Source organism: Pleurodeles waltl, chromosome 7 (assembly GCF_031143425.1).
Source record: "Pleurodeles waltl isolate 20211129_DDA chromosome 7, aPleWal1.hap1.20221129, whole genome shotgun sequence".
In the NCBI taxonomy this organism is placed as follows: domain Eukaryota; kingdom Metazoa; phylum Chordata; class Amphibia; order Caudata; family Salamandridae; genus Pleurodeles; species Pleurodeles waltl.
This window is the reverse complement of record NC_090446.1, coordinates 815,136,233-815,163,424: the sequence shown is the minus strand read 5'-3', so window position 1 is coordinate 815,163,424 and position 27,192 is coordinate 815,136,233. Positions and strand designations below refer to the sequence as shown.

Sequence of the window (27,192 nt, the reverse complement as noted above, 5' to 3'; positions counted from 1 at the left end):
CTCTCACAATTACCATTCCAGGTTTTAAGTCTCTTCCTTCCCTTCCAAGGATCATATTTACCATTTTCTAAATAGTTTTTACATTAGACCTCCTATTTGCATCATAGTTGGTCCCTTTTCACTTCATTCTTGCAGTCTGTAATGTTAAGATTAATAATACTGGTACTGAAATGTTGATCAATGCAAAGTAATATTTGTCAATAATGTCTTTGCTGAAGGCATAGAATGAGATGAGCTTTCACTTTACCTTAATAAAGATGACACTGCAACTGGTATATCAAATCAGATTAACCATTATCGCATCTTATATAGTGCGCCCTTCTGAATTCCAGCTAAAAGTACGGAATTGGCTCAGAAAGCTTGTGGTCTTCTCTGCACCATTGATCATATGCCACTGGTCTTTGTAGCACACGCACAGTTGAATTGCTTTTCCCTGAGGAGAATCAATGTCTCCAGATGTGCTAATAATAAAATTAATAGCTTGAAGAAATTGCTAGCAGCAGCAACTGATGGTGGAGAATCAATTTTTGTGTTTAACTGTCCTAATTCTATAGCGTATATGCTACTCAGCTTCCACTGAGCAACATTCAGGATCACAGGTAATCAATACGCCCACAATTTAAAACAAAGAGCATGTTTTTAGATTAGAGGTCTTCATAATACAAGACAAACAGGAGGAAATACTGTCAGAGCTCTTTTATAAGCTGTTTTTCTAACTGTTTGAAAGTTGCCATTATGATCAAACTAAAATCTGTTCTACTCCTAGCGTTTGTGCTTTAGTGTTAGAATTTGTTTTTGTATAGAATGTATTTGTTGTAGTTAAAAAATAAAAAAAACTTCCTCATTTAGCCCTAAACTGTAGGTGTAATCCTGCTGCTGACCAGATGGAACTCTGCATCGTTTCTGAAGCGTTCTAAGAAACATAGCAAACAAACCTATTTGTGGAGCACCCATTCTCAATTGGAAGGGGTCTTTCGACTTTATTGACATAATAGATGTTAACTGTTACCTAGCTCACAGGATTGACCAATAAAGGATGAAAGGGTGAAAGACCCGACAAGATTAAAACCTGCAGCCATATGGTCACGTGCACATCTCTCAACTGGGTGCATTAGTCGAACGAGCCATGAGACTTGCCTGGAGACATAGAAATCAAAGACCGATGGGCAAGGACATACCCAAGATTATTGCAGCACATAGAAGCTTCTCCTTTCTTTGGTCTGCTTACTGAATGTGAAGTGAGGGATGAGTTTTCTTTACCCACCTACTTAGAGCAGACAATCTGCACTGGGCTGGTGATCTACTAATTACTGAACCTGACAGATGAGCACTTCATATGTATTGCGGGCAAAACATGTCCTGTTGTTTCTCTTCGAAATTTGACATCCATTGAAGTGTCCTTCCACTGAAGTATTTTTTGTAAAGTATGCTGACACTTTTCAGTGCACACCTGCTTACAAATTAATCAGAGTGGCTTTCAAACCGCACAAATTGCAGCAAAAAACGAATTGATGCAGCAAGAGATTATTTGCACTTTATCTTCAAAGGTTTTGTACTGCTGAGTGGCATGGTGGATGACATGCCTTACAAAAGCACTGGTTTGTTCACAGCCAGAACAGAGGGAGGCACTCACAACAAGGATCTTTACTGAAAATGAGCTGTCTCTCACTGTCTATTTTTTGATTATAAGGTTATTTCACCCTTTATTTTTAGCGTCCAAATCACTACATTTTATTCGAAAATATATGATGCTATTTCATACAAAGTCAGTCCAGCAGTGCCAATCATTTTTCTTTGCTTAAAGTTTCACCACGTCTTAGTTCACCAAACAATTTTGGTTTCAAAAGCACAACTGTTGATAGTCAACAGGCAATTTATCAAAACCATGAAGAATAACCTTCAATTGGTTAACAATAATGTAATATGCATAGAGACACCAAATACAAACTGGCTGTTGTTTCTGCTACTTTTCGCCCGTTTAACAAATACTAGCGAATAGAATCTCTCTCGGAGTGATTTTCACAACATTCATGTGCTACTAGGTTTTGGCAGATAGAATGACCTGCCCTGGATTTGATTTTAGAAGCTTCGACTATATGAACTGAATTGTCACAGAGCAGGCCATGCCATTAAGAAACCCAATGGTATTCTTCAAGATTGCAATAGGTTGGTCCTTGGTGGTCCACGATCCAAAAGCTTTGATTGTACCTTCAGGTTCTTGCTCTACTGAACTATTACAACTTAACAACCTAAAATATCAGTCTTTACAAGAGAATCGATTGTCACACTACCAACACAATCACTTTGAAACCATAATCTGGGATCATCCCACTCTGGGATCACTCCACAAGTCAACAATGTGACCAAGAAGAAATTGATTTAACTCCACTCTCTAGCATTCTGATGTTATGGTAGCGTTCACTGCCAACCCCCCCCCCCCCCCCCCTTTTGTCCTTCTTGGCATCTTTTCTTGGAGCTGTCATTGAAACAGAATTTATGTCAGTTGTCCAACTAAAACACTTGTCAAACTCAAATGATCACAGAACAGTGTGGCCCACCTCATGCTGCTCTTATAACAATGAAGGCATCACACTGATCATAGAAAAGAGGCACGTTGGGTTTAAAACATTGCAACTCGCATGTAATCCTCTGCACGGCCATGGATCAGACTATCTTGGGACTCAGGCATTTTCATTTCAAATGAGTTCCTGGCCAGATCCCTAAGGTAGCCTCCCAATACAACTTATGGCCCCGAATGGAGAACTGCAAAGTTGCCAATCAAATGTAGTTGCTACCTCTTGTCTGTGGAAAGCAGAAGTAATATGTGTTGTGGCTGTTTGTTACTTGTCAGCCTCTTTTCCCATTGCAGTTGTTAAGTAAGCACTTCAATACCATCAAGTGGAAAAAATAAAAGAAATACAAATTTAAGCAGCCAGATGATGCTTGTTAAGTAATTAGGGGCATATTTATACTCTGTTTGCGCCGGAATTGCGTCGCAAAATTAACTCCATATTTATACTTCGGCGTTAGACGAGTCTAGCGCCAAAGTCCATGGAGTTTGCGTCATTTTTTAGCGTGGACACCTACTTTGCGTTAATGGTATGCAAGGTAGGCGTTCCCGTCTAAAAAATTGACTCCGAGGCATGTGCGCCGTATTTACACTCCCGGGCAAAATTCACGCCCGGGAGTCGACGGGTCAAAAAAAATGACATCCAGCCGCTTTTGCGCCGTTTTTTAGCGCCTGGACAAGGCAGGCGTTAAGGGACCTGTGGGCTCGGAAGGAGCCCAGAGGTACCCTCCCATGCCCCCAGGGACACCCCCTGTCACCCTTGCCCACCCCAGGAGGACACCCAAGGATGGAGGGACCCATCCCAGGGACATTAAGGTAAGTTCAGGTAAGTATTTTTTTTTTTTTTGTGGCATAGCGGGGCCTGATTTGGGCCCCCCTACATGCCACTATGCCCAATGACCATGCCCAGGGGACAGAAGTCCCCTGGGCATGGCCATTGGACAAGGGGGCATGACTCCTGTCTTTGCTAAGACAGGAGTCATTTCAATGGGGGCTGGGAGTCGAAAAAAATGGCGCAAATCGGGTTGAGACGAAAAATTTGCCTCAGCCTGACTTGCCCCATTTTTTGGCGCCCAAGCTCCATATTCCCCTACGCCGGCGCTGCCTGGTGTACGTCATTTTTTCTTCACGCACACCAGGCAGCGCCGGCGGCTAACGCCGGCTAACGTCATTGAATAAATACGGCGCCCGCATGGCGCTTCAGAATGGCGTTAGCCGGCGCTAATTTTTTTGACGCAAAACTGCGTTAGCGCAGTTTTGCGTCAAAAAGTATAAATATGGCCCTTAGTGTCTAGAAATGTCTGGTCTATCTGTGTATTTTCTAATACTTACTATGAAGAGTACTAAACACAATATGCTTATAGTGACCCATGCCAACTCTTCATAAACCAATCCAGATAACAATATTAAAATGTTGTCTAAAATGTAAAGTCAGTTAAACATTTATCACCCAATGTGGAACAATGGGGTTTGTTGTCCAATGTTGAAAATAGCATACTGAAAATTGCATGTTGTAAAATTTTATGTTTATCACTTACTTAATCTGCATTGCTAGAGAAGGTCTATTATATATTGTTGCTCCTACAAATGCATGCTACTGTTATTGTAGTTTTAACATTTTTATTGTATTCCTAAATGTTTGTTAAAATATATGGTTTTAATGTACATGTACTACAATTTTAGCTAAGTATAATTAATTTCCATTTGTTATAGGCAGGTGCATAGACTATCTTCCCTGAACTTGCCTGTGACTAGTCCTCTGACCAGTCAAGGCCCTCTGGACCCAGCTCCGGTGCCTCAAGGCACCTGCACAGCCTCTCTTCATCTCACTCTCTCTCACTCTTGCCTTGAACCCCGAACATGCCACCACCCTGTGGTAGTGCGCCACAACACACAACATTGAGGGAGCTTTCACCTCCTTCCTCTGCAACTTCACCTGCATCATCACTTATGCAACTCCAAGCAAGAATTATCATGGCTGCTCCTTAACACCCGTTTAGTTCACAAACATGCCACTGAGATCAGGGACTTGCTCAGCGCTGCTGCACCAGCCCTCCTCTTACTCATGGAAATATAGCTGACCACATTTTCAACAATGGACATTGCTGGATGCAAGATCACAAAGGAAGATTACCTAAACAGGCCCAGAGGAGGAAGGAATCACCATGGTCTACAAAGTCATCTTTAACTGCACCACTTCGCCTGGAGCTGGAACAAACTAAATGGAGCACCTCAACTTTAAATTACAAATCACAGAACCACAACAAACTTCAGCCTGGATGGAGCCCTAGTCTATTTCCCCACCTCTCTGAGTCGACTTCACTAGCAACATAATGAACTTCATCAACCCCCTAGTCCTCAAATACAGTGCATTCGTCCTCCTAAGAGATGTACATTTCTATCTAAAAGACCAGACAAACCAACTCATCCTCCCTTCTTCACAGCCTCAGAAACCTCGGACTAATCCAGTGTGTAATGGAGTCCACCCACACTGCCGGACACATCCTGGAACCCATCTTCACATTCTTGATCAACACAGCAATACCAGTCACCTGGACAGGCCACGCCAAAGTCAGTTTCACATTAAACATCCATCAACACAGGAGAAGCCCCCACAGAGGGCCCAGCACACCAACACTGGAGCAACTCAACAGAGGCAGATTGGATGACCGTCCACCCCAAACAAAAAATGAAACCAACGGGCCTCATGGTACATGATATTGAATACATCAACAAGTGGATCACCAATTGCTCCAACTCCATGTCCCCTCCCCTAAAAAATGATGGCAGAGAGCAAAGACTTGAACACATGCCAATTGGTACAAGGAAGACCTCAGAATGACCAAGCAACACTGAATCCTACTGGAACAGAAATAGAGAACCAGCAAGGGGAACTTCAAAAAGGATGTTCTTAAAGCTGCCCCGAGAAGGTACCACCAGCTAATCTGAGGAACTAAGAGGAAGAAACTTTTTTAACAAATAAATGCCAGCAACAACAGCAGTAAAGACATCTTTGAATTGTCACAGACCTTACCACACACAACTGCCACTGACAACATCAGTCCATCACGAGATCTATGTAATTACCTTTCAGGCCAAGAACAAAACCATATATCGCAACTTCAACCTGCAATCGGACCAGCTGACTCTTTCCAGAAGCATCCCAGTGATGAACAAATACAATACAATCACCAAATAAGATGCCATTAGGAAAGGGGAAACCAAAATAATTATGAAGACTATACACTATGGGGTGCAGGTGGAACACTGCTCCAGTCACACCTTTGAAAATGGAGTGATCCTATCAGGGAGGCCCTCAACCCACATCCTCAACAGCTTTATCAGTACATCCACCTTTCTGGAACAATAGAAACACTCTGCCATCAATGCCCTCATACACAGCAGGACTCCAGATGACTATGGAGAGGACTGCAAGGGAGGGCCAGACTCTGCATGAAAGCAGGATCAACATGAAATTCACGAAGGGGAAAGGAACTAGAAAGGAACTTGACCAAATGAGTCAGGGGCAATACTCACTACAACAAAAGGATAGCACGAAAAGTTATGATGCAATGTGTGAAGGAAAACATTCTCTTTTTATACTTATGCAAACAAGAAGTACTCAAGACGCAGTCTTGGATTGGGAATGCTTTGTAGATTTATCTCGATGGTGACTTTCTTGAATTAGTAGAATATCTTATCCAAAGTTCTTTACCAGGGAACTCTGGGACAAAAAAAGTACACCGCTATGGAAGTGCTGAGAGCACTTACCAACTAACCCTCCAAGGAAAAGGCTAGGAAGGAGACGACTGCACTGCAATGTTGGCTGCTGCAAGATAGATATATGCACGAAGTATGCGTGGCCTGCTGGCCTCTCCTTCATTATCACTGCATCTACATGACTCAACTAGCCACGTCATACGGGCTCATAACCTACTTCTCATACGCTGATGACAAGCAAATGATACTGTCCCTCTCAGACAAAATACCCAACATAAAGAAAAAATTTACCTCATGCATGATCGAAATGGCCACCTACATGAAATCCAACTGCTTCAAACTGAACTTGGACAAAACCAAAGTGATGGACTTCAGGAAAGGTTCCTCTCCATGGGACTCCATCTGGTGACCAATAGACCACAGACTCACCCCCACACCTTGTTCTCAAGCAATAAACCTCTAAATCATTATAGGCAATAAACTGGACATGGCTATCCAAGTCAACGCAGTGGTCTTGTCCTGCTATAACACTCTAAAGATGGTGATGAAAATCTTCAAGTGGCTACCAGACAACACTAGGGAAATAATCATCTAAACCCTTATCACCAACAGACTATGCTATGGGAAGACCCCATCTGCAGGGACAACCAACCACCTCACAAGTGGACTTCAGACCATCCAAGACACAGCAGTCAAATTAGTTTTCAACCTCCCATGCTGAGACCACATCAAATCACATCTTAGAGAACTCCACTGGCTCCGGATACTCAACCGTGCACACTTCAAACTCCTTACTCACACATTCTCTAAAACACAAGCCCTGCCTACCTGAAAAACACCATTAATTTCCATTATCCTTTCATTAATAATTAAGGTCTGCTGGTCTTTCACTAGCACACACCTCATTGATCCACAAGTGCAGGACGGGGGGCGCTCATTCTCATAGCTGGCTCCTAGAGCCTGGAAAGACCTCCCACAACACATCAGAGCCTCCTCCTCTTTTCTTGACTTTCACCTGAAGATGTGGACCTGGATTTTCAAGTAAGACCTCCAGGACTGTCCTAAAACACCAGCAACAGAGCATCTGGTTACCCTCACAGTTGATTAGTGCACTATAAAAACTAACAAAGCATAAAATAGCATACCATACCATACTATACCATATCATACCATACCATATGTTTGTTGATGTTTTTTTCCAAAACTGAAGCAAAATCATTAAAGATCAACATAGATGAGAAATAAATATTAGTAAAACTAAATTAAAATTCTTATTCATCTCTAGTTTGATAGTGTGAGATGGGCTTGGCAGAAAAACAGTAAAGGTTGTCATTCCATGCTAAATAATATTTCAGATATGTGCAAGGGGTGCTTTCCTGCCGCCAGGCCCAGCAACCACACACCTGTGCACTTTAAATGGACCCAACCAAAGACTTGACTGAATTCCATTAAAAAAGAATGCACAATTTTTAAAAAAGTGATTTTGGTGATTTTGGTGGTAAAAGAAAATAATCACAATTTTATTTAAAACATCATGATTTTACAATGACTAATACGTTAGGTTTTCATTTTTTTCTCCCATTTTCCATAACTCTAAGGGTACTCCCAGCACTCCTCTGGGATCAGATACCTTTCATACTGCCTCACCTAAGCTGTAGATTTTGTTTTGCACAACACTAAAATCACTTATTCAAGATGGCGATGTCCTTCTTCATCAAGCAATCAGATTTCAAATGTGATTGATAGAAATTGTGATTTTAAGTGGTTGATATTCAAAAGTGTTACCTCTGTCAAGCCTACTAACACCTTTTTAAAACATTAATATCTGAAGAAACAACTACTGAATGTATTTGTATCAAACCACAGAAAAGTGCATTTTCTGACTAACGTTCTACAGTAATATCATGTTTTGTGTAGCATTGACCTTTGTTTTTTGCAGTCATGGTAAGCAAAATTGTCTATAGGGGCAAAATGAGAAAGTACTTTGTGTTTGTCATTGAACAGAGCTATATGAAATTTCTGTACTTTAACTTCATACACTAAGAGAATGTCAACGTTGGTGCACATGAAGACCTTTGTTATAGGCAAATCAAAAAATTACTTTTCAATGGCCTGAGCCATAACTACACATCGGAACACTCATCACTAAATATGTGAAGAAGAAAAAAAATTCAATTACCAGCAAAACTACAAAGTAATGGTCCTCTAGTTGTAGTGACTCCAATGTACTGCCTAGGACATAAACACCTTCAACATTGTTACCTGTGATATATAAGGATAAAGTATCCCTTGCCATAAATTATATGGGTATATTGCAAGTCACCAAGGAGTTCCATAACCGTATAGGGGAGCAAGGCACACGGCATTATTCATTTATAAGATTATGTAAGTCTGAGGGGGCTTGCACTTTCCTTATCATGTACACCAGAAGGTACTTTATCCCATATATTACTTGGTCACACTATCATCTTTCTCACAAAACACTTAAAACCTTGGTGTGTAGCTCTTTCATATGAAAGAGCGAGCATGTTTGCAAACATGAAGAATAAAAATAAAATCTCCAGTACAAAATTAAACACATGAAAAACCTGTTGGATATTTGTTGCGAACAGATATGATTAACAACTCAATAAAGTCAGATTTCTTTAAAAATGCTGCACTAGCTTCAATTTGTAGAAACATGCAGAACGATTCTAGCTTTTCTCCATGTAAGGAGTGCAAAAATAAACTTGTTATGTCTGCTTGTCACTGTAAACTAAAAACAAAAAAGTAGAGCAGAAGAAAGAAAAGCAATGTTCATTTTCCTTGCTTTAAACAGCTGCTTGGCTGTGCTTGTGACCTGACCTACCTGGGCTTTTGGCTCTGGCAGCAGGCATCATGATGTCAGAACTTGACTCTAATAACTTTTAATAAGACTGGGTATGTCGTCAGCCACTGATTAGAAATAAATTAGTGACTGGCATTTATACAGGGATTATGGAATCACAATCATTGCAGTGACCTTTAGTTGTTCTTCCACAGAAATAGAAAAGGATATGTAAGCATGAATTCTGCTCTCAGAGCCATGTATGCAGTTGTTTTTAATTACATGGCTAGAAATTTGAACTGAAAAGAAAGCATAGGTGATGGGCATTGAATAGGTATCTGCAGGGTAAATACCAAAAGAGAATGTACATTTTTTACATTTCCATGTTTGCATAACTATTTTGCTTGTTATTTAAACATCATAGTGCAGCCTCCTTGTATTTTTTTTCACAATTGGCCCTAACCTCTTAGCTTCTTCACCCTAGCCCCCCCCCTTTTCTAAATTTGGCGGAGTTTGTGCTTAGGGTTCAATAAATATTTTTCTTGATAAGGTATACAAACCATATTTATGTCCTTTTTTACAACATCCTGAGGATTCTGACTCCAGAGTCACCCAGGGTTTGTGGATCCCCCTGGAGGGGACCAAGAAAATAGACAAAATGTAGCAACTGTTTGAGGCTTTTGAGAAAAATAGGGAAAAGGGCTCCAGATAAAACTGTCTGTTTTTTTTTTCTTAAAATGACATCCACAAATGGTTTGCTGTATTAAGATCTCCATCTTCTCAGCTTTTAGGAACATCCAGTGCTGAACAAAAAAAACTAACTTCGCTCCACAGTTCTCGCATTTTGCTAAGAAGTAGAATATTTTCCCTATTTTCCTGTGCTTTCAACCTACTTTCAGTTTGCGGTGGAAACCAGTATGAAACCCAAGGGTGATCCAGAAAAGCTATAGATTTCTGAAAAGAAGACAAAAATATGTGTAGATCCCTAAAGGTTTTCTTAAGGAAAGTAACTGTAGAAAAAAAGAAATATTGAAAATGAGTAGGAAAAAACAGGCATTGGTAATAACATTTTCATCTGTAACTTTTGTCACAATGGCCGAATGACAAAAGCAATATACAATTATGTCTGCTAGACCCTTTCTGGTTGTGGGGATGTATAGGGTTTGTAGGCTTTTCAAGAACTCAAGGTACCCAGAGCCAACATCTGAGCTGCACGGCACAATGGTTTTTCATAGAGTATCCTGTATACACCAATTCAGATAGTGAAAAAGGCAGAGTGAAAAATGGATATCAAAGAAATAATTGCATGGGCATACAATATGGACTTTAGGAGTAGTGGTTATTTATACATCTCTGAATTTGTGGGTACCTATACTTGTGCATGATTTAAAAGGTATTTTTTCAAAATATAATCTTTTTATACTCTGGCTACATTTAAAAAGCACAACTGCAGAGAAAACCAATCAGCAAAAATAAATCTACTATTCCATGCTCTGAGGGAGACAAACAAAAATGGTACCTCACTTGTTTGGGTAGATCTAGTGAACGCAACAGGAAATGACCCAAGAAGCAACATAGACACATCACATTTTACCACTGAAAACTGAACTGACACTTTTTACAATGTGAGTTGCTCTGGATTTTGGACCATAGCTCAGTCAACATTTAGGGAAACCTAGCCAATCACAACATTTTTAAAAACTAGACACCTAGGGGTATGCAGGGTGTGCTGACTTCAGTGGCTCTCACCACATGTTCTTTTACCCAGAATCCCTTGCAAATCTCAATATTTTACTAAAAAAAAAAAATTCCTCACATTTCAGTCATGGAAGTTTTCTGTGATGGAAAGTTCTGGAATCTATGGGGAGTCACAAACTTCTTTCCACTTTGCATTTCCCCAAGTCTTCCAATAAAAATGGTACCTCACTTGTGTGGGTAGACCTAGTGCCCTGACAGAAAATGGCCCAAAACGCAACATGGCTTCATGCAATTTTTCTACTGAAACTGACCCTTTATTCAATGTGACTAGGTCTATACTTTGGACCCTAGCTCAGCCGGGCACCTAGGAAAACCTAGCCAACCTGCACATTTTTCAAAACTACACACCTAGTGGAATTCAGGGTGGGCTGACTTGCATGGGTCTCACCAGGTTTTGTGACTCAGAATCCCTTTCAAACCTAAAAGTTTGACAAAAAAATAAATTTCCCTCAAATTTCTGCGATGGAAATTTCTGTATTCCCCCAAGTCTCTTGATAAAAATTGTACCTTGCTTGTTTGGATAGGCCTTGTGACCGCAACAGTAAAAGGCCCAAAAAATAACATGGAAATCAACTTATTCCACTGAAAACTGTCTTTTTTTCCAAAGTGGGAAGAACTAGATTTTGGACTTTAGCTCAGCCTGCACCTAAAGAAACCCAGACAACCTGTACATTTCTAAAATCCAGACACCCAGGGGAATCCAGGGTGGGTTGACTTGCATGGGTATCATCCGGTTTTCTGACCCAGAATCCTTTGTAAAACTCAAACTTTGACTAGAAGAGAATTTTCCTCACATTTCTGTGATTGAAAGTTTTTAAATCTGCAGGATCCCCAAACTTCCTTCTACCTACCATCCCCCAGGTCTTCTGATAAAAACAGTACCTCACTTTTGTGGGTGGGCCTAGTGTCTGTGACAGAAATTGATCTAATCAAGGTCAATGGAAGTCCTGTGGCGAGGGCTCCCATTGACCTTAGTTTGAGTCATTCCTGTAATGGGCACTAGGCCCAGCCACACAAGTGAGGGAGCATTTTTATCAACAGAAGTGGTGTGGAGCAGAGTGGAATTTTGTGGATTCCTGCAGCTTCTGGAACTTTCCATCAGAGAAATGGAAGGTAAATGTGTGGTTTCAGTCAAAGTATTAGGTGTGTAAAGCATTTTGGGTAAGAAAACCTCTTGGGATCCATGCAAGACAAACAACCCTGGACTCCTTTGGATGTCTAGTTTTCAAAAATGTCTGCAGTTCACAGGTTTGAGTAGGTGGCACAGCAGCACCATCCCAAATACTGCACCTACCCCTATTGCTTATCTCGCAACATATAAATTTAGGGTGTTTTGTGTCCTTTGCTCTTGGGCCATCCACACAAGTGGGGTACCGTTCTTATCTGGAGATACTGATAACTCAGGGTGATAGGAAACCTGTGGCTCTACTCAGATTCCATGCCTTTTTGTCACAGAAATGTGAAGAAAATGTGTGTTACTTCTCAAAGTTTGACATTTTCAAGTGCTTCTGGGTAATATTAGTTGGTTATGCAAGTCATGCACCCCTAGACTTCCCTGGATGTCTACTTCTAAAAATGTGTAGGTTTGCCTAGTGCTAGCTGAGCTAGGGATCAAAATCCACAGCTACCCATAATGATCAAAAGAGTTCTTTGTAAGAGCCATTTTACTGCCATATATATAAAGCTGGTTTTAATTTGTTAAAGTTATTCAACCACTTAAACTGGATGGTTTTAGCGCCTTCAGAAATTATGATTTCAATGCACAAATACTTAGCAAAGTATCTAAATATTGAAACCAACATTTTGAAGGTGAGCCATGAAACCACGTCAAGGCACCAACCGCTTTATGGTCCATTCACACTCCATTCAGGCACCACACACAAAGCTTTCATACCGCTGGCTGTGGACCCGATCCAACGGATCAGTTTATTCACATCAGGATACCACTTCCATGCAAGGACCCATCACATTCACAAGTCACAGTGCAGAATCAGTTTAACTACATTTTACCACCTCTCCAGAAGTCGCTTCCATGTTTCTGAACATTACTGAACACATGCCTAGTGAAACTTTACTAACGCCTTCCATGACAGTCTGTTTTACATGCATCTTCAGCGCACTCACTGCAGTAAATCCAACTCCTTCCAGTTTGCGGATGCAGGTTTGGGGTGTCTGAGTGTGCCTCCAAGGTGTCATTCCTTAAACTAAGTGAGCATATTTACCTTTGCAAATAAGGCAAACATGGTGGAGAATACTACCAAAGTTCCCTAAGAGAACATCATAAAATATGAAGAATCGTAGTTTTTGACACACAGGGTTGTCCGTGAGAGCATAGCATATGTCCCACCCACCATTATGTGCAGTCCTGTGACTGTAGTGCACTCCAACATCTACTAAGTTCTGATGGGGGATGAACATGGTAAGCAGGTCAAGCATCATCCATACGTACCATAAAGATTCAGTATGAGGGTGAGTGCAACACCAATGGGTTTGAATCCGTAGGTGAAGATGAAGTATTGGCATGTGTATCTGTAGTACCCTTACTGTCTGACTTCTACCTATGCAGTATCCCTGTGAAAGCCACCTACCATAAGCTTTTCTTCACCGTTCATGTCTTTGTCCTGACTAATCTTGTATAATTGCCAAGGGAACTTATGCTAATGCCTTCGTTCCCTAGCCACTTAAAGCTCAAGAAAATGTGTCTTTCATTCACCATTAGTGTACTTACTGTGCTAAATCTAACTCCTCCCAGTTTGTGGATGCAAGGTGGGAGTGTTCATGTATGCCCCCGAGGTCTTATGTCTTGAACTGAGTGAGCATATCTACCACTAAAACTAGGACAAACGTGCTGGGAAATACTGCCTAAGTACCCTAAAGTAATAAGCTAAACAAATGTTCTGTGAGACTTATTCACCAACAATTCTACATTTGCTTTGAAAGACACATATCTCATATCAAAGATGTGAAAACAGTCTTCATACAAGATATTATGTCCTGTACCCCTTTCCAATAACACTGGTTATGATAAAAGTTACTAATTAAGTTTACTCACTTTCAAAGCAAGTAAAGATGTTGGTGAATACGTGCCACAGGATATTTGTCTGACTTATTACACTTATTCAGGTTGTTGTGGGGCAATCAGGGCAGTCCTTGTGTTTCAGGAATGCGATCTGCAAAGTTTCATTCCTACAGCCTTGCCAGTCCCACCATAACATATAAAGTGGAGGCTGCTTCTTCTATAGCAGTAAGACTATCAGTGGAAGACAACTGAAAGTCAACGAAAGACATGAGACTTCTTCCAGTGGTTGTCTGATGTTAAACATCGTATATAGCATTGAATGTTAACATCTGTGCCAGGTGGATAAACAGTTTCTTGTATCAAGTGTGAGTTTTACAATTCACATTGTATGGCTGAAGAACCTGGATATTCTTAGCCCTTCCACCTGTGTACTTGGTACTTGTAATCAAGTGTACAGGTGGGCTTGTGAACTTCAGCCATCTGATCCCAAACTGTGGCAAGGGAAGTGCTCTCATCATGAATGATAGTGAGCACGTACACAACATGCCTACCTGAGAACTTAACTGTGAGCAGTTTGTTGAAATACTTCACAGTGCTCTAGGGTTTCTGGAGCCTCTTTCAAACAAACTCCTGCAGGAATACTTTGCAGTGACAATGAAGCTTACCGCAGGCCACAGTGCCATCTTTGTACAGCTCACTGAATAGCTCTACTCGCATATAGAAATTGTACACATAAAGGTTATAACCTTTGTGAAGGAGATCCTGTGCAATTGTGACTCCTAGAGTGGGAGGGCAACCTACAGGGTTTAGAATGGAGTCCATCCCTGTATACTCTCAGAAGCAGTACACGTAGACAGTAGAGCTCTCAGCTTGTACAGCTTTATGTGATAGCAAGCTCTTTTGCTCACAAGGAACCGCCTGAACAGCAGCCTCCCTTTCTACAGGATTAAGGACTAATTGATGGCCATATTCTTTCCAGGAGTATAAATCTCTGGAAACCTGGGAGGCAAATGTTCAACAAAAGGCCAGATTCTGAACAACCTGTCGTGGTCTGGGTGGTCCTGGGGCAATGCAGCAAAATTGTCACTGAAATTCAGCATGTGCTACAATAGCAAAAAATGATCTCTGCTCATGTACTATACGACGATGGGGGTTACCCACCCTGTGTGAGTAGACCAGCAGGACTGTAAGATTGGTTTCTGCACTAATCCCCTTTTGAGCTTAAGGCAGAAAATTATCTTCAACTTCTCATGTGATGTGGGAGTCCACTGGTGTGCCCTAAAATGAGGCCCTAAAGTGACTCTACGCTCCCTCTGAAATTGTTCGGTACGCAGATTTTTTTGCTTCACAATTTGCTCAAGGAAATCAACATCCCAAAAAAGATGGACATAATCAATTGGCAGAAAGTTGACTATATCGATTTTACATCCAGCATCACCAGTGAAAGGTGAAATTTAGGGCTGAATTAACTTGAGGGGCTGCCAAGAGACCACTCCAACTGTGCTTGCCACCACACATGCCTGCTATCTTGGTTGGTCTAACCTGCTACCATTGACCGACAGCACAGAATGTTCTTTTGAAGGGACAGTACATGTAGATGAGTTGTCAATTGAAAAATCACTTCCGGATTCTGCTCCATTTTCCTCTCCCTGAGATGCTGTCTCAGTATCTGCTGTCTTAATATTTGATCCTGTCTCAGAGCTGTCCTCTTTAACCTGAGTTAGGGCTTAGGCAGCAAACAGTCACTGAGACACCATCTCTGCTACTGGCTAAAACCATCCTTCTAAAGCGTTATCCTATGTAGAAGGCAGACTTGTTATTCTAAAACAGTCAGTGGCGTGTGCTTGAGAGATGTGTGCAACAGTAAATAAAGATGACGTCACCTTACCTTTTCTTCTTTCCTAAATCTGCAGGTTCTACAAAGACACTAAAAAAAACACAGTTTTACTTCACCTTGCCACATACCGATCATCACATCCTTTAGTGCTAAAGGAGCCCAGTGTAACAATCATTTTTTACCAGCTCATCGGATTTCCTCACTAATACCCTGCAAAAGTGCCCCTGATCTCTCCATAGCCTCTCTCCCACATACATTTCATTTGTTGTTAAGCATGGGTAAAGGCTGGCTTTACTAATTAACTCAGCTATTTACATAAAGTATAGAGCTACTCTTCCCGACAGGCATATTAACGGTTTGCGCTACTTTATGGTGAATCAAAACTGCCACAATATATAAAACTCCATCTCTCTCTCTCTAGAAGGAGATCTTGACATTTTTATTGCTGCCATAAATCTGGACGTACAAGGACCTCTCACTCTAAAGACAGTGCCCCCCAGAAGTCATCACCCCCACCACAGGTCAGCGATGTGTGTGTGTGCGCGTGCGCACAGGCAGGTGTGTGTATATATATATAAATACACACACACACACACACTCACGCAGAGGGAGGAAGAAAGAGAGAAAGATATAGATAGATATTTATTTAGTTATTTACAGATATATATATATATATCCCTCTCTCTCTCTCTCCATACATATATGGAGAGAGAGAGAGAGAGAGAGAAATAGAGAGAGAGATCACCATTTTTTGTTATATATGTGTGGTTTCCCTGGGGCCGATTGTGGACTCCAGGAGAACAACACATTTATAAAAATAAATAAATACTTTTTGGGGGATTTATTATTCCACTGCGGGGTGCAGTTGTGTTCCCAGATTAAAAACACCTTTATTTGTTTGATTTTTTCTAAAATTGTGTCCCTGGTGGAAATAAAAACATGTAACAGATCAAATGCAGCTGAAATAGCATAAATTAAATAATCACTACATTTAGCTTAGGGGACAGAATATAAGTAATTATTCCACATAGTGATACAGCATTCTGTTGCAAATAATGCCAGATACAATGTTTTATTACGTTTTATTGCAAGTTTTCAATCAGAGATTACAAAAGATAACTCAAACTTGGTCCACTTTCAGGCCTCCTCCTCCTGGCCTCACCCCTCTACCAGTGATGTTCTTTCTTATAGAACAAGTCACTTCTTAACACATTCTGAGTTTATACTCTCTCTAGCATTCATTCACTTCTAATATTTGCTACTTGCATTTGTTACAAACTTATCAGTCTGGTTCCCATCAAGCTGTATAGGTGAAGCTGGTGTTCAGGCATCTCCTCACCTTTACTGCCCCTCCTACCATCCCCCTGATCCCACACATACGGAGTGTTTGTATGAGAACTCGCCACACACACCCCAACATCTCCCCGATTATTAAAAGCTTTTTTGCTGATCAGTTCTTGAGAAGAAATATTGCATTTGAAAGTTTGTTGATCTATCACAAACATGCTCCCCCTTAGTAGATGGGTCTCTTGAAAAAGCATGATGTCTGTATCCCAAAGCTTTATTTTGTGGAGCATGCTGCTTCAATTTGTGAGGTTATCAGTCCCCTAACTATGTAGGTTGTGATGGATAGACTGTGCATTTTTGTAGCTGTGATCCCATGATACATCATTCCCTTAGGGACTGTGTCCCAGTATAGGCAAGGTTTTAAAGCATTGGCTTAGCTTACCTCATCTTCCCTTCGCTACAACCCAATGACCAGTATGCACAACTTTTAACATGTCTTCTGACCAATTAACTGAATAGGATCCAAACCACCTTTTACAATCGCATACCATTTTCCACTTTCATGTTAGCAGTTTGAGGTCTGCTTCAGCCTGCTAAGAAGGGGGTATGTCTCATGGAGAGAATCAACCTCTGCAAAGGTGTTCATTTGGAACCTACTACCCCACGGATCACTTTTAATTTTAAAAACATGTTGGTGAAGGATCCTGCATGCCAAGCAGTATCAAATTTCTCACCACTTATCTTGGTATGCCACCTAGTTACATCTCCCTGTGTTGTGTTTCTTTTGACTCTTTGAAGGAATTTTAGTAGTTAATAGAATACATTCAAACTGAAGTTTTGAGGCAAGGGTGTGTTGCATACCTAAATTAGGAAAGCTAGTTTAGATCATGACCATGGTTACCATTTGGCAGCACTGTATGCTGAAGGCACAAATCATTGATACCTGCAGAATAGCTAATGTGATGTATAATGAAAAACAACCATAACTGCTCACATGTAACAAGACATAAGTTCAATGATACAAGTGAAAAACAGGCACAAATCAAACATGAATTGCAGATGTTATCTGAAACACATCAAATACTTACTATCGTATGAAATTGACAAATCAATCTCTCATTAAAAAGTAAAAGAGGAATGGCAACAGAAGAATGCTAGCAGAGAAAGCAGACATCTAATAAAATAGTAACAAACATTCATGTAACATACATTTTCACAACTACATGGCTGCAGAACAACAAAGAAACCTGAGGTGGATGAACTTAAAAAGACATGACAATTTAAATGTGTGGTTCATACAGATTCACACATTGTCATAACTTCCATTCATAAAGTAAATTTGATGGATGGAGGCTACTTGTGATGTAAATTGATGGTTGATAGTTCAGATAGTGTCAATTTCATGGATTCTCGCTCCATAATAGGCATTGCAAAGGTTGACACATCCCAATTTCTAGTGAGGGCAAGACATGATTGAGCCCACTGATTTCTATACAGTAATTGCATGTTAAAATCAATGGTTGATCATGAGTCTCAAGCTCAGAATTGAATCTCTTTCTGATCTTACCAGTGCTTCACCATTTTAATGGAGGCATTTGGAGAACAAGGCAAACATGCCTCAAACTTTAAAGCATTGACATCTCCCCTTTTGGTTGATAATGAAAGTAGATTGGCTGAGGGAAATGTTATCATCAGTGCACTTTACGTTACAAAAGGTACCTTTCCCATCAACACCAATACTTGATTAGCTTTAGAAAAAATAATAATTCATGACTTACCAAGTAAAGAAACTATAACGAGTTCTTCCTTCCTGAACTGATCACTGGTTAACAGGGCTGGTCTACCATATTTTTCTGTGTCCTGATTGATGTTTGCAATAGTATCAAAACACAGGGGGAGACCAGAGAATCACTAGGAACCTGGGGTAATCAAATAATAAACTAACTATGGTCCCTAATACAAAGATGCAGAATAATCAATGCAACCAAATGGTAGTTTAAATAAGGACATAAGAACGACAAAGTGAATGCCAATAAAAAAAACATAACTGATGCTCTCTTGAGTTGTGATACACATGTGAAGAAAGTGATCAATGTGCATTGGGTCCTGAACACATCTGAATTTTATGCAGACAGTATGTATTTTACAGCCCAGGTGTTGTTCACTTGTAAAATACTGCTGAGAAAACCTCAGACAAAGTGTTGAACTGTGTGAGAGACTACGACAAACTGGCAATACCAATTGATCTAAGAAATACACTTCACAATCAGAATTGTTTCGCCTATTTTTTTAATTTTTAGAAAAAAACCTTTATAGACCCTTAAGTGGAGTTCTCACAACAGTTATCTTAGTTTGTGCCATTTTCATTTATTCTGTAAAAGCCCTTTTTTCACAAGTTTTGATCAATAGATTTTGTTTGTTTTTTCCAGTAAACTGTGCAGTTATTTTATGCCTACAGCTAGTAAGAGTTCTCACGTGCCAACATGTTGAGGCACCAAAAATTATTCCCTAGACAATCTACATATTTATCCTATCATATCCACCATAGTACTTCAAGAAAACCAGTGAAAATACCTAAGGTTTTCTACTCCATCAAACTGATCCATTGGTTGGCAAAGAGGAATCCTGACTGGAAGATGCTTCTTTGTGTTCCACGTTTTTGACATGGTTTAGGAAATGCCTGGTCCTTGAAGTCCAGATATGCTGCTGGTGCTATTCACTCTGTAGCTTAGAGCTGTCTAAAAAAACATGGTCCTTCCACCGACAAAGTGCCAGCTTTATATGCAAACTGTCAGTTTCTCAACTAAGGTGCATGCAGTAGTTGCAAACCAATGGAGCATCTGCCCTCATCAAAACGAGAAAAGATGGCATCCACCATCTGACTTGGAAGCTCCGATTTGGGAGAAGCTTGACTTTTTCAGCCCAGTGACCTGGTGTTCTGCACCTGCTGCACTATTAATAGCTAGCATGCAGTCTGTCTTCCCAAGACACATCATTTTAGTATGAAATGAGAGACATTGGTGCAACGTGTCGGCCTGTAAGCCTTTCAGTGATGAATTTACCTTTCCATTTGGTTCAGTCAGCTTGTATAATATGAGAAGCGGAAAATATTTTGAAGAGTCCTGACTGGGTAGTACTGAACAGCATGTACCATCCATTGTACATCTAACAATGCACCTGGGATTGCCTAGAACATGAATCTACAATTTAGAACTCAGGTGGAATCTCCCACTAGGACCCTAACAAAGAAATCTGGAGCCAAATGCATCAAACATTTTTGCGATCCCCGTTTGCGATTGCAAAAATGCATTTTGGTATGTATCAGTCCAATTTGCTATTCGGTAACTTGTTACTGTATCACAAAGTGGATTTGCGACTACATACTGATTCAGTATTAGGAAGGGTCATGTCAAGGGCATCCCTTCCTAATACCGAATTGCAGAGGTATATATGAATGTTTTGTGACCCAAATGTGCTTGTAAAACATTTGCATTCTACCACCCATTGAAAGTAGGTGGTAACCCATTTACAAAGGAGAAGGGGTCCCCAAGAAACCCTTCCTCCTTTGTAAATGCATGTGAAAACATTTTTTAAGAGCATGCAGTGGTCCCATGGTCCCATGGACCACTGTCTACTCTTAAAAAACTAAAGGAAAACTTTTATTTTTTCTGTTTTCAAACACATCCCGTTTTCCTTTAAGGAAAATGGGCAGCGTTTAAAACAAAAAAAACAACAACAAAAAAGAGTGCTTTCTTTAGAAGCAGTCACAGACATGGTGGTCTGCTGAGCCCAGCAGGCCACCATCTCTGTGATTGAAGCCATTCGCATTGGGTCGCAAATTGCGACCTACCTCATGAAGATTAATGAGGTTGGTCCATTTGCGAGACCTTGCTAATCTCTATATGACACTCCTGGAGTTTCATACATTCCAATAGCGATTGCTTAAATGCGTTTCGCAAAAAAATGCAATTTGGTAATCGCTATTGGTAATAATGATACATCTGGCCCTTAGAGAAGAGGAAGTGGCATGGCCTAACAGTTGTTTTTGGCTTAAGCAGGTTTCTTCCATTCAAAGTATTCATTTAACCAAGCTCAGTGCAATAAGAATATGTCCGGGTGAATGAAAATGAGGTGAAAAGGAGAATTTTTTTTTTTTCCTAAATAATGCCTAAGCACAGACCTAATCATACTTTCATTGGCTGACACATATGCAGGGCTGTGAACAAAGAGAAGATATGCACTTGCTACTTAGGGCAGTCATAACATTATATTATTATATTGTGCAAACAAGAGAATTATATTATATGCAAGTTGTATCAACAGCTCAACAAACTAGTAAATTCACTGTGTCATCAGGATAGACTAATGATGATGTCTGAGCCAAAGGGTCATGTGCGCCTCGGAAGATACGTATTTGTGCATAAAAAAATCCAAAGCCTATAGACATGTGTAGGAGCTAATGTCCTTGTAGGGGTATATTTCATATTTAGCTGCTGTTTCTGTACGATATTTCTACAATTCCAGATACTTCATGATGATTTGGTATTTTAAATAATGTGATTCTTGATGAGTTACACAAATGATAAATGCACCTTGTACTCACTGTCCTTCTGTGTTTTCTGTTCCAGATGGGTATTGAATTCTCCTGAGAATTTTAAGACACGTCCCTGGATCCAAATCTTCTGAATTACTTCACGTAGGTTTTCCTTCAATAGTTTACTTTTCCTTCTTAAAATGTTTTTTTATTTCCCAGTGGTGTGCACAGTTTCAAATCTACAGATGGCTTATCTGCTTCTTCTGTAGCCAAGTTCTGTGTGCCTGTATATGTCCTTAAACGTGCCAAACTGATATAGAAGCAGGACTTGCTTGTTTGCGATGTATAAATTAAATACTACAAAATAATTATTTTTTCATTACCTTCTTTTATTTAAAAAACCCTTGTGTGTTTCCGGAACGGAAATATATTAGAATGTATAGTAAAATATGTGCTTATTTTTCATATGGAGCAGGTTGCCATAGGCATGTTCCGGAATACTATATTGGGTTAATATAATGTATTATGTACATGATCAGCGAAGGCTTTATGATGCTGGAGGGTTAGGGAAAACTCACAAATGTACATATGTGTACATGTTGTCCGTAAGCATAGATTTACTTACTTTATTACTTGAAAATATAGTGGTCTTCGTATTCAACCTCTCATTGTTTAACTCATAGGGAATAATTATGAGAGTACATTATTTACATACCAGCTACATTATCTGTGCGGTCATATATACAGCTGAAAATAAGCGAAAAACCTTGACCAAGTTTAGACAGGGGATTTAAAGGTATTCCCTTTGGCTTCCGAAAAAAAATATGATGTGCTTAAAATTCTGCCCCTCCAACAATGGATATAGGAAAAAATGCAGTTCTTATTTTCTGTAGGTTATATGATATACCAGGGCATAGATGTCTGATAGTATTAGCAAACACATTATGACAGCAAATGTGTGGACCTTTTTAATATCTGCTAATGATGTTGAACTCAGTAGTTATGTGCAGTGGAGTAGGGAATCATTATTCAAAATCTAGGCAAATATTACGTCGTTTTATGATTCAGATGAAATGCATAAAATAGTGTTGATGGGGACGATACGGCTCTGGCAAATGGCAACTGATTTTAAATGTTATCATTGTGTGAATATTTGTAATTTCATCTGCCGTGTGTTGAATGAGAAACTCCATCTCCTTCTCAGAATAACTTGATTAGTGATTGGGCCACTCTCTGCCACATTTATTCTGCTTACAAACTTTGTCTGGTGACCATATGCAGGTATGCCCCACTATTTGTTGTGTTATTGTCGGTACTAATGGTTTTTCCACCTTAACTTTCTGGTGTTACTCCAGATTTCATTGCTGTCGTTGAGAATTCAAACAATGTCTTTTTTCATTCTTTATGGGCGAAATAGTTGGAGACCTACATTGTTGCAACACTAACTGCTGTAGCTGTCGGGCAGTTTTTATAGCTTATCTGCATTCCAATTCGCAGAGGTGTAACTGACCAGAGTATTTCTGAACCAGGATGCCCCTCAGAGTTGCATTATCACACACCAACAATAGCTTCCTTCCTCCAACAGAACACGTTGAAATTGTCTTTTTATGAGTGCAAAGTATTACTTGAAACTCAAAATCCACAGTTAAAACTGATAAAAAATAGGCTGAATGCCTACCATCAGTGGAACTTAAGCCTTCCTAGGTGGTAGTGGCTTGAAAGCTTTGAACACCTCCAAACATGCTGGTTTTATGGTGCTTGCACAATTTTCAAGATGGTAAAAGAAGAGAACACCCCCAAAATTAGTAGGAGGCTTTAAGGAATGGATTTCGCCTCGGAAAATATGTTCCCTTTGACAGTAATTACTTCAATTGCATTTACATGATACTTAATAACGGATTCAAGAAGTACTCCTGGTCAGCTTTGACTGTCAAAGCATTCTAATATTAGTAATACAATCCTTTGTGAGTCCAAAGCGTAACCACTGTACTCCTAAACGTTTGAATAGATGGGTGGGCGATTAATGCGTTTTGAAGACGTAGGCCTGCTGTTTCTTTGTCTCAGCTTTCCTCTGTGTTATAAGTATTTTTTTTAATCATTTGTTTTTGTGCTTTGTGTGAATCGTGTTACTAGTGCACTGTACACATGCATCAGTCATGGTTAGACATTACATTTTACAGTTATCAAAAACGTTTCTTTTTGGTGGCATACAACAGGAGCAGAATAGGATATTGTGTTCCTTCTAGGTTCCAGGCCCAGTTCTCCCTGCGCTGCATCATCGCTCTTTCTCCTGTCTTCACCTTGCTTTTCCCACGTTTTTTAAAGTGCTTTCCCCTTTACTTTTTCCTCATTCTTAATGATTTCTCCTTGATTCCCCCCCCCCCCGTTTTCTGTGCGCCTTCTCAATGTGATTCCTTCGTTCTCACTGCTTTCTCATTGCGTTTCCTGTATTTGTGTGCCTTTTCATTGCTTTTCCCTCGTTTTCACTGCTTTCTCGGGGGCCTGCAAGCACCTGGATAGGCTGTCGGGTGATTAGATGATCTTTATAAATCCTGATTGATTGATAGGTGGTTCAGCCTGGTTTCGTATTTTGTTTCTCACATCTTTTGTGTATTTTCTGTGTGTGATGATTCTTCTGATGATAAACATTCTTCTGAAAATGGTGTTAGCTTTCTGTCATAGTCTGCCAGGTACATTCTGCACTTGTGAGCTCTTTATTTGCTTTTGAATGATAGATTCTCGGTTTCACAAAATATATTTACCTTAAGTATTTTTATGGGGAGAATAACCACAAAAGAAGTGGAGTGATACACATATAACACAGAATCATAGAAAGAAGGACAGTGGCTATGGTAAAACAACAATAGAAAAATAAATTTAGTGAGAGGAGATTTGAAGCCGTAAGTCTTCAGTTTCTTTTTTTTCCAGAATACAAGAAGATCCAGTGTTCGTCTTTTGTAATGTGGTGAGGACTTTCACAGTCTGGGGGCTAAGCACGAGAAAGCATGCTACGGGTTTTTATTCCTTCTCAAGTTAAGTAAAGCAATGAACAAAAAAGATGTAGCTCTGACTCAACGTTTTGGGTGTGGACTTACAATTCTCTGCATTTACATGAAAATGGCAGTCAAAACACTGGCTTATAAAGCACTATTTACATTTTTAGTCACCTAAATATTGTGAACTTTTGCAAAATGTGCATTGTAGGCGCTGTATGAGACTGTCCCTTTTTGCTCCCTTAGTAACCTTGATCACCATCACTAAGGGCCTAATTATGAGTCTGGCAGTCACTATACTGCCAGACTCGCACTGCTGTGGTTGTCCGTTTGCCAAATTATGACCCTGGTGGTCCATACAGCAGGATACCTCCATCTCCTCCGGGATCGATGTTCCCGATGGGCTGACGGTGGTTGCAGGTTGCAGTCCTTCAGGGCAGCGCTGCACACATCATCGACCTGCTGATTACAACCTGGTTCTCCAGCTGCCTTTTCATGGCGGTTTCACTGCCATGAAAAGGCTGGCGGAGAGTAGCTGCAGGGGGGACACAGGGAGGCCCCTGCACTGCTCATGCCCATGACACTGGCAGTGCAAGAGCCCCCTTGGTCAGCATCCTCGTAGTGCTCCTAATGCGTACTGTCTGCTGTGCAGACAGTGTGCATTACGACGGTGCTGGTGCCCCCTGAGGGCGACAGCATTGCTGCTGGCTTAATTACAAACCAGGAACAATGCTGCTACCACTTTCATGCTGGGCTGATGGGTGGAAACCTTGTTTTCTGCCTGTCAGCCCAGCGAGAAAGTCATAACGTGTACAGCAGGGAAGTCGCCAGCACAGTGGCAACCACCCAGTCAGGAGTTTGGCCGATGGGTTTTCCTGTCCACCAAACTCGTAATTAAGGCCTAAGTCTGTGTGGGCTCTTCTGGCTCTTTAACATTGTGGCCAATAGTTTAGGCCTGAGCGGCTCTGTGTGAAGGCAAAAAAAACTTGCAACAATCTGCAGCATTTGAAGTGGTGTGCCATCTTCCATTTCAGTGAAATACACAGTTACATTTCCTCAAAGAAGTATCTATCAGTGTATCAACCAGAGGTGGAAGCTGCTAAACTGTGTCTAGTGAGATCTGAGATTGCACACTGTGCTTTTGATTGACTGATCCTTGAAGTGTGTTTGTAACTGTGGATTCATTATTAATCAGATTTACCTTACATTGGCAAAGTCCTACATTTCTGACAAAGACGAGCTCTTGCTCATTGACATTTATGATAATATTTGGATTCAAATATCTAGCTCGGAAGGTTTTAAAGAGTACTGGTTGGCTTAGTTAATTTTTTGGTATGGGAATATAATCTTTGTTTTACAATGAATGCAAATTCATTTTTATAATTGTAATATTTATGTTGTGGCCAATTAGCTTTTTTGACATGGCAACCCTGGATTTTCTCCTTTTTATACACCTTTTTTTTGCTTGCATTAGAACTCTGAAAACGGTGACATTGCTATTTAGTACCATAGTGCATGTGGTTTGGCCCTAAATGGGGTAAAATAAAGTTCAGCCTATTGGTCTATTTAACAGTCCTGTAACACCATTGTTGAGCGCACAGAAAATACACTTATGATGTGGAAGTTAAATGTCAAATGTAGGCAGTAGTGATTTTGTTTACACTGTTCACAATTACAATGAAAATATGTGGGAGCAAGGAGCACCCATGTACCCTGCTTGGACTTCAACCTAATCCACTACAGTGACAAATGGCAAGGAAAACTGCTTTACCATATATGAAAGCTTATTTTCACATATTCATTAGTTGTTCCTACCTTGTATCTTACCTATAGGTCAGGGTGGCAATATAAAAAAATAAGATACACACCATTTTGGGTTCAGTGCACTTTCACAGTGAAATAAAGCCCAAAAGGTATTTCAATGTGTCTGCCTTGATCGACTTTATCTTGAACAGGCCTAAATATTGACTAAATTCTTAATTTCTTATCCTCGCATGGGAATCTGCTTGAAAAATATTATAAATTGTTTCTTAATTTGTTTTCAGAATCTGATTTACTTGCAAATTCAGATTTTTGATAACTTAAGTGGAAAAAAGTAGTATGAGCTAAAGGAGCCAAAACTGGCCTAAAACCAGTTTTTTCACTCAGCTCCTCCAGAACTAGAATATACATCTCTGTCTCAGAAGAAAACAGTTTGCCTTTGAGCCCAGGAAGAAAAGATTAATGTTAACAGCTAACCACCAGTCATTAGCTGTCTAAGAAGTGATAAGACAGCCAGGACACTACCTCTTTTGAGTATGAGATGCAATGTAGCGCTTCTCATATTCATTCTGAAAACCCTCCTTGACCTTCAGGCTCCAGTCACAGTGGGGAAGAGATCCATACAGCTGAGAGAAAAGTTAATCTTAACATGGATGTGGCAAGGAAGCTGAAGACAGGCCTGTCTGGAGCCAGAATCGTTGTGCTATATTTAAACTGGTGACCATGCAAACAGGAAGTGCAACATGGGTAATGGGGGGCTGTGAGAAAATAGTTGAGTGGCGGAATTTCACAAATCATTGCATAATGCACAGGATGAATCTAACACCTCACCCACAAACTCTTTAGAATGTTCCTGGACCTGGGAAGACTCCACCTGCACATGATGGCCCTGATGAAAGAAAACTTCT

At 40.3% G+C, this 27,192-nt stretch overlaps 1 protein-coding gene across 1 annotated transcript in view; it reads left to right on the top strand.

Annotated features, from left to right (window-relative positions):
* The window catches only part of LOC138245621 (teneurin-2-like), a 768,805-nt gene that overhangs the window by 513,777 nt on the left and 227,836 nt on the right, over positions 1-27,192 (top strand). The window contains exon 3 of the mRNA XM_069199352.1: positions 21,625-21,692. The gene's annotated coding sequence lies outside the window, so the exon portion shown is untranslated. The remainder of the gene's footprint in view (positions 1-21,624; positions 21,693-27,192) is intronic.